The sequence below is a fragment of the Cucumis melo genome, chromosome 8, assembly GCF_025177605.1.
Source record: "Cucumis melo cultivar AY chromosome 8, USDA_Cmelo_AY_1.0, whole genome shotgun sequence".
Taxonomy (NCBI): Eukaryota; Viridiplantae; Streptophyta; class Magnoliopsida; order Cucurbitales; family Cucurbitaceae; genus Cucumis; species Cucumis melo.
In genome coordinates, this window is record NC_066864.1 from 12,960,999 (window position 1) to 12,969,160 (window position 8,162).

The 8,162-nt window shown below is 36.8% G+C and overlaps 1 long non-coding RNA gene and 1 other non-coding gene across 4 annotated transcripts; one reads left to right on the plus strand and one right to left on the minus strand.

Annotated features, from left to right (window-relative positions):
* Positions 1–764: 764 nt before the first annotated feature.
* Positions 765–920, plus strand: LOC127150781 (5.8S ribosomal RNA). Its single transcript, XR_007823361.1, has one exon. It is a non-coding gene; the product is annotated as a 5.8S ribosomal RNA (ribosomal RNA).
* Positions 921–3,514: 2,594 nt separating this feature from the next.
* LOC103495863 (uncharacterized) lies at positions 3,515–7,927 on the minus strand. Of its 3 annotated transcripts, XR_001763450.2 has the most exons (6): positions 7,679–7,878; positions 6,362–6,555; positions 5,615–5,672; positions 4,976–5,045; positions 4,849–4,888; positions 3,515–3,699 (listed from the first exon to the last, which is right to left on the minus strand). It is a non-coding gene; the product is annotated as an uncharacterized LOC103495863 (long non-coding RNA). The 3 variants fall into 3 exon arrangements; XR_007823330.1 differs by having other exon boundaries at positions 4,849–5,045; XR_001763449.2 differs by lacking the exon at positions 3,515–3,699 and having other exon boundaries at positions 4,780–5,045; positions 7,679–7,927.
* Between the last annotated feature and the right edge of the window lie 235 nt (positions 7,928–8,162).

Sequence of the window (8,162 nt, forward strand, 5' to 3'; positions counted from 1 at the left end):
TCTTGATTCTATGGGTGGTGGTGCATGATCGTTCTTAGTTGGTGGAACGATTTGTCTGATTAATTTCGTTAACGAACGGAACCTCAGCCCGTCAAACAGTACCCCTCCGCGACCAGCTTCTTAGAGGGACTATGGCCATTTAGGCTAAGGAAGTTTAAGGCAATAACAGATTTGTGATGCGCATAGATGTTCTGGGCCACACACGCGCTACACAGATGTATTCAACGAGTCTATAGCCTTGGCCTACAGGTCCAGATAATCTTTGAAATTTCATCGTGATGGGGATAGATCATTGCAATTGTTGGTCTTCAATGAGGAATTCCTAGTAAGCGCGAGTCATCAGCTCGCGTTGGCTACGTCCCTGTCCTTTGTACACACCGCCTGTCACTCCTACAAATTGAATGGTTCGGTAGAGTGTTCGAATTGCGGTGACGTAGGCAGTTCGCTGCCTGTGATGTTGCGAGAAGTCCACTAAACCTTATCATTTAGACGATGGAGAAGTCGTAACAAGGTTTTCATAGGTGAACATGCAGAAGGATCATTGTCGATGCCTAAACATCAAATGACTCGCGAACACGTTTAAAAACAAATTATCTCCGTCAGGGGTAGGGGAAAGCATGCTCTTTGCCTCCTTCTTCCCCTTCCGATGCGTCTAAACAAAACCCTGACACAGATCATGCCAAGGAACTTGAAGTGAATTCGCCTGCCCCTATTCCAGGCTCGGCGTACATGGGGCAGAGCACTCTAGTCGTATTACTCATAATGACTCTCAGCAACGGATATCTTGGCTCTTGCATCGATGAAAAATGTAGTGAAATGTGATACTTGGTGTGAATTGCAGGATCCCACGAACCACTGAGTCTTTGAACGCAATTCACGCCCGGAGCCTTTTGGACAAGGGCACGTCTGCCTGGGTGGCATGCATCGCTACTCCCATCATACAACTCTTCTTATGCGAGATCGTTGTGAAGGTAGAGGGTACATACTGGCCTTCCATGCGCACCGTCGTGCAGATGGCTTAAATTCGAGTCCTCGATGCTCATCGTCGCAACATTATGATGGTTGATCCAATCTTAATGATACATCTCAACCTTGACGTTGCCTCTACGGACTCCTTTACGACCCTCCGAATGCCACCCTCAAAAGGATGGCGCTCTCGATGCAACCCCAGGTCAAGCGGGACTACTCGCTGAGTTTAAGCATATGAATAAGCGAAGGAAAAGAAACTTACAAGGATTCCCTTAGTAACGACAAGCAAACAGAGAAGAGCCTAGCTTGAGAATTGGGCATCGTTGATGTATGAATTGTAGTTTAGAGATGCATCCTCAGCAGCGGATCGAGCATAAGTTCTCTAGAAGGGGGCGCTAGAGATGGTGAAAGCCTCGTTGCACTCGAACCCTATCGCACCACGAGTTGTTGTCAACGAGTCGGATTGTTTGGGAATGCAGTCCCAATCAGGCGGTAAATTCTATCCAAGGCTAAATATGGGTGAGAGATTGATAGTAAACAAGTATCGTAAGAGAAAGATGAAAAGGACTTTGGAAAGAGTAAAATAGTGCTTGAAATTGTCGAGAGGGAAGCGGATAAGGGCCGGTAATGTGCCTCAGTTTGATGTGGAACGATGACGAGTCGGTCCGTCAATCAACTTGGGTATGGACTAATGTGGTTTAAGATGGCGGCTTACGCCCAGGTCTTTGTTATGCCTGTGGAGACGTCATCGTTCTGATCGTGGTTGGTAGCACGCCTTTTGGCGAGCTTCAACATTTGCAACTCCTGGCATCGACCTATAGGCTCCCCATTTAACCCGTCTTGAATCACGAACCAAAGAGTCTTACATGTGTATAAGTTAATGGGCAAGTAAACCCGTAAGGCATAAGGAAGCTAACTGGTGGGATCCTCTAGTGGGTTGCATAACCTACCGACCTTGATCATTTGAAAAGGGTTCGAGTGTGAGCATACGTGTTAGGAACCAAAAGATTGTGAACTATGCCTGAGCGAGGTGAAGCCAGAGGAAACTCTAGTGGAGGCCAGTATTGATACTAACGTACAAACCATTCGTTTGACTTAGGTATAGGGGCCAAAGACTAATCGAACCGTCTAGTAGTTGGTTTCCTTTGAAGTTTTAATCAAAAGAAAGTAGTAAAATTTTACATTGTTTAAGGTTGGTTGCACGACCGTACTCTCCCTAATACAACCCAGATCAATGACCAAGGGTTTCTTTCCTCTACTTGTGATTCTTGAAGACCTTCCAAGCTTTGGTTGACTACCGATGGAGGACCTTCGAAGCTAAAAGTGGATGGAAAAGAAAGAGGAAAGCAAGAAATGTTAGATAGAAAACTTTTATTCCTTGCATATTTTTGGCTTTGAAAGATGTAGTTTATAACAAGCTTAAAGTTTGAGGCCTTAATGTAATAATCAAAGTCAAAGAAATCATTTTGTTCTAAGCTTACGTTTTACTCTATGATTGCATTTTCATCCCTCTGTTCTAGGTTGTTCTACATTTTACACAAAATGGGGTTTTAAGGTAGGATCATCTTAAGGATTGTTTGGCTCTAAAGTAGTTTCTTATATGTTTCTTTCTCTCCTCTATCTTCTTAATCTTTTTTCTATTAATCATATGGCTTCAAAGGTTTCTATATAATTCTATGTTATTTAAAGAAGAAGACATGCATCAAAAAGCAAGAAGAGTAAAGATCCTTCATAATATAAAAGCTTTAAAAAATGTGCATAATATAAAAGAAAGCAGTGTTGTTTAAGGTCGGTTGCACGACCGTACTCTCTCAAATACAACTCAGATCAATGACCAAGGGTTTCTTTCCTATTCGTGTGATTCTTGAAGATCTCCTAAGCTCTAGTTGACTACCAATGGAGGACCTTCCAAGCTAGGAGTTGATGGAAAAGAAAATGGAAAGCAAGAAATCTTAGATGAAAAAGTTTTATTCCTTTCATATTTTTTCCTTAAAAAGATGTAGTTGATAACATATTTCAAGTTTGAAGCCTCAATGCAAAAATCAAAGTCAAAGAAATCATCTTGTTCTAAGTTTACATTTTGCTCTAAGCTTCCATTTGCATCGCCCAATTTTAGATTGTTCTAGGTTTTGCTCAAAGTGGGGAATTAAGATTGAATCTTCTTGAGGATTGTTTGGCCCTAAAGTAGTTTCTTCTAAGTTTATTTCTCTTCTCACTCTTCTTAATTTTTGTTCTATTCATCTTATGTCTTTAAAGGTTTCTATGTTATTCTATGTTATTTAGAGGAGAAGACATGCATCAAAAAGCAAGAAGAGTAAATATCATGCATATACTATAAGCAAAAAGAGGAAAAGAGAGCATGCAATGTAATTTCCCAAAGGAAATGCAATCAAAAACCCGAGCACCATGCTCCAGGGTTGGGTAGACATGCTTTTCTAAGCTAGAAAGCAAAGTAGACATGGTATTTATTCTAAGAATAGAGAATTTAAAAGTTTTTAAAATCTGGGCATTTTTGGCAAAATAAAAATTTCCCAAAGGACAGGAACATGCAAGGCTACAACCTTACCCCCCACTTAACAGCTTACTTTGTCCTCAAAGCACTCTAAGCATGGTTCTAAGGATGGAAAAGAAAGAGAAGGGACACAAAAAACCTCCCATTGTAGTCTAGTTCTTCATATAAGCTTGCTTGCAAAGGTTACAAGTTTTGTTATACTTTATTTTCCTTTATTCCTACAAAAAGAAAACAAAATTTTCCATCAAATTTTATTCAAGAGGTTAAACAAAAAGCTTAAAAAATGTGCAGAATTTAGAACGAAGCAGTTAAATTTTGCATTGTTTAAGGTCGGTTGCACGACCGTACTCTCCCTAATTCAACCCGGATCAATGACTAGCGGTTTCTTTCCTCTTCCTATGATTCTTGAAAACCTTCCAAGCTTTGGTTGACTACCGATGGAGGACCTTCCAAGTTGGGAGTGGATGGAAAAGAAAGAGGAAAGCAAGAAATGTTAGATAGAAAAATTTTATTCCTTGCATATTTTTGCCTTACAAAGATAAAGTTTATAACAAGCTTAAAGTTTTAAGCCTCAATGCAATAATCAAAGTCAAAGAAATCATTTTGTTTTAAGCTTACGTTTTTCTCTAAGCTTGCATTTGCATTGCCCCATTCTAGGTTGTTCTAAGTTTTGCTCAAAATTGTTTTTTATGGTAGGATCTTCTTGAGGATTGTTTGGCCCTAAAGTAGTTTCTTCTAGGTTTCTTTCTCTCCTCTCTCCTCTTAATCTTTTTTCTATTAATCATATGCCTTCAAAGGTTTCTATGTTATTCTATGTTATTTAGAGAAGAAGACATGTATTAAAAAGCAAGAATAGTAAAGATCATGCATATACTATAAGCAAGAAGAGGAAAAGAGAGCATGCACAGTAATTTTCCAAGAGACATGCAATCACAAACCTGAGCTCCATGCTTAAGGGTTGAGTAGACATGCTTTTCTAAGCTAGAAACCAAAGTAGACATGATATTGATTCTAAGAATAGAGCATTTAAAGATTTTTAAAATATTTCCCTAAAGGAAATCTAACATATATAGCCAAATAATTATCCTATGATTACACATTTATTGAGGAATATGAATGAGTGAACATAGTATTTTGCAGTACCAGATGTGTACTTATTATATCAAGCGATTAGGTAGAGGGCTCTGCAATAGCTCAAAAAGCTGATAACTCCAAAAGAAAACTAGCATTCCAACTAACCATTCTCGTTAGAAAATAAACAAGGTAATGAAACTATTAGATTAAAAGTTGTTTGTTGGAACTTGTTACACTATAAACTGAACATGAATGTTGAACCATAAGTTAGAGATAAGATAAAAGAGACTAACCGATCCATGCCATTCAGCACGATGCACTGTACCAAATGAGCTTGAAAGAACAATAAAGGGGAAAGTTCAAAATCAACCATCTGTTTATACATTTAATACAAGCTGATATGACAAGATGTGGAATTACCGCTGCAACATGCTCCTTTATATGTAATATCATCCCATGAAATTTCCGGTCAGTCCATTACTGCTGTGGCCTACGCTCAATAGACAAAGGAATGTTGATATCGGGTAGGCGCAAAAGTACAACTTTGCAAACACAACTGACAAGCAACAAAAAATTCAATTGCAGGGAACTTTCATTAAGCAACTTTCATTACAGAAAACACAACCGACAAGCAACAAAAAGTTCACAAATCAGTTCTACACAAAAGACAAACAATAATACATGCTTTTCGATCTCGGACAATCCTCACCTCCTTATTTTGCAAGGAAGCTTTGCTAATATATGGTGTAGCACCATAAGAATGAATTATACAAGAGATAGTAAAAATCTTGTGTAGCCTAAAAAATTAAAGGGAATTCTCCAAAATTAAAACGAAAGTCCAAATGAAAGTTATTGAATGCGTGAAAGGGATCTATATTTACAGCAAAATAAAATTTGAAAGGAAACTAAAAAGGAAAACAAAAATTTTAAACTTCGGGTAAGTCATTGTCAGGACTTGGAACTTCAAGTAAATTGAAACTATTCTATGAGATGGAACACAAAATACTTCTAGTAGGTAAGTCAAGTAGAATGAAAAGATAAAAGCATCAACAAACATACCTCATTCAACATCCTATGCAACTCATCTCTTGCCTCTACAACTCTGTCCCTATCATTGCTATCAACAACAAAAGATATTGGAAAACATAAAATAGATATTGGAAGTTTCAAATTAGGACCTATCTAGTGTGTGACCTATCTAGTGTGCACAAAAGAAATAGAGAAGATATAAAATCAGAAAATTTAATCAAGGGTCAAAAGCTTCTATTTATAAATAGCCCTTAAGAAAATTATTATGCAACCATGCTACCGTGTAAGCCTTCAAGTAAAATGAAAATGTCATAGCCTAAAACAACAGAAGAGTAGGAAAAATAAATAAAATTGAAAGGTCAATATTTGCAACGAAATTCTTTCGACAAGTAAAAAACACACAGTGATCTAAATATCATATGTTGTAGAGTTCATGAAGCAATGCGATAAGATGATTTTCTCTTAACTAATCATTTAAAGGAATAAGTACAATCACCAAAACTTAAAACAGTAGAAGAGTAGGAAAAATAAATAAAATTGAAAGGTCAATATTTGCAACCAAATTCTTTTGATAAGTAAAAAACACATTGTGATCTCAAATATCATATGTTGCAGAGTTCATGAAGCAATGCTATAAGATGATCTTTTCTTAACTAATCATTTAATGGAATAAGTACAATCATCGAAACCTCTTTTTCTGTTAAAAATTAAAATAGATGTTTAACTATAACTAAAATAACAGAACTTAAGCAAGCCCTAATTGTCATAGAATGTTACCTCAATTCTAACCGGGAGCCTGGAAAACTATTCTTCACAGCTGCATCTTCTAACTCAATTTTAGGAGTAGATGGATTCGAAACTTCTTGTCTTAAAGCTTCATCATCCGCGGCTGCCTTACTATGCCATTACTTCTTGATGACTGGTTTCTACTTTCACAACATACTTCTTGTCACATTTCCATTAAATCAGTTCTGCACAAAAGCCAAACAATAATACATACGAGAAATTTTAATTTAAGAAACACATTAAGTTGTTGAGTGTCTATGTTTGTTGCAAACCACAACATTATGGTACATTAGAGCAAGACAAGGCAGATGAACTGTCCAACAACACTTCTGTTCTTTCTGTTTCTTAACCTTAATTTTAATAATGGTTTCTTTAAGCCTCTTCTTTACGACAACAATAAACTTCGACCTACTGTTGTTGTCGGTACTGTCTTCTGTGATACTTGCTTCCAACAACATCTTCCAGTTCTCACCATTTCATCTCAGGTTCTTTAATTCTTTTCCTTCTTCTTATTTCAACTACGTTTCATCTACAAAATTGATTTTCTTATATTATATAATATTGAATCAATTGATGGTTCAAAATGTTATCAAAATAAGTGGTACAAGAAGCGATTTTTATTCAATTTCGGTTTTGAGTGTCTTAGGTCTTGTGTTTGAACCTTTGCAAAATTATTTCTATTTCAGGATAAAAGATGAGAAGAGTGTTAGCCAAAAATCAATGATTTAAAAGAACCCACCATCATTTCATCTCATGTTGTATTTTTTGTTTTTTTTTTCTGTTGACAATTATTTGTAAGGTTATACTATTTGTTCACAGGTGCTAGAGTCAAAGTAGAATGGAGAGATAAAAAAAACCCAATGCCAGTTTCAAACAGCAAGTTAAAACCAACAAAAATGGAAAATTCAAAGTTGTTCGGTTAAATTGATCAAACTATGAACCCTTCTGCTCTTTGGCCTCCTCTGCATCTTTAATCTTGATATTTAAAAAAACCCAGATTTTTCCCTTTCATTGTCAGATTCGATTTGGTATGCCAACAACTATTGATTATTTTTTATTTTAATACATATATACATATAGAAGCGACAAACAATCCAATTATTGTGTTTCAGATTAGTGAGTAAAAAAGGAAAGGAACAGAAGAGGTTATTTATAAAAGCCTAAGCCCCAAACTTGTATCCACAACATGATTTTGACTTGCAAACAACACTTTATTGGGGTATTAAGCTAAAGAAACAATGAAATCACCAACACAACCACTATCTTAACAATGAAATAGAGAGTCAAGAAATAGAGAACGTTACTTACCGGGAGAGACGTCATCGTCATCGGTTGAATGGCCGTTGAGAGAGGGAAGGATTTTTCGCTCCGCTTTTCAGTTGAACGGTCATCGTCGAGAAAGGCCGTTGATAGTGGAGAAACGAACAGAGATCGTGAGATCTAGGGACAAGGGTTTTTTGTTCTTTTTTTCGGTAGATCCCTTCTCGTTCTTTAGTTTGGCAGATCCCTTTTCATTCGGTGTACACTTGCAAAAAAAAAAAAAAGAAAAGAAAAGAAAACACGCATTGCCCCTTTTTTTCCCTATTTTTCTTTTCTTTAGTTGTGATCCCCCCCCCCCCCTCCTTTCTTTTCAATAGCCCATTTTAAAAGGACTATCCTCCGAGCCCATTTTCTTGTAATTTAGTGGAGATATACTAGTCTGAAATAGAAAATTGGGAATTCATTGTTGAAATGTATATATCATTCTACTCTCTTAGGAGTTTTTTCTTGCAGAAAAATATTGAAGGGAGTG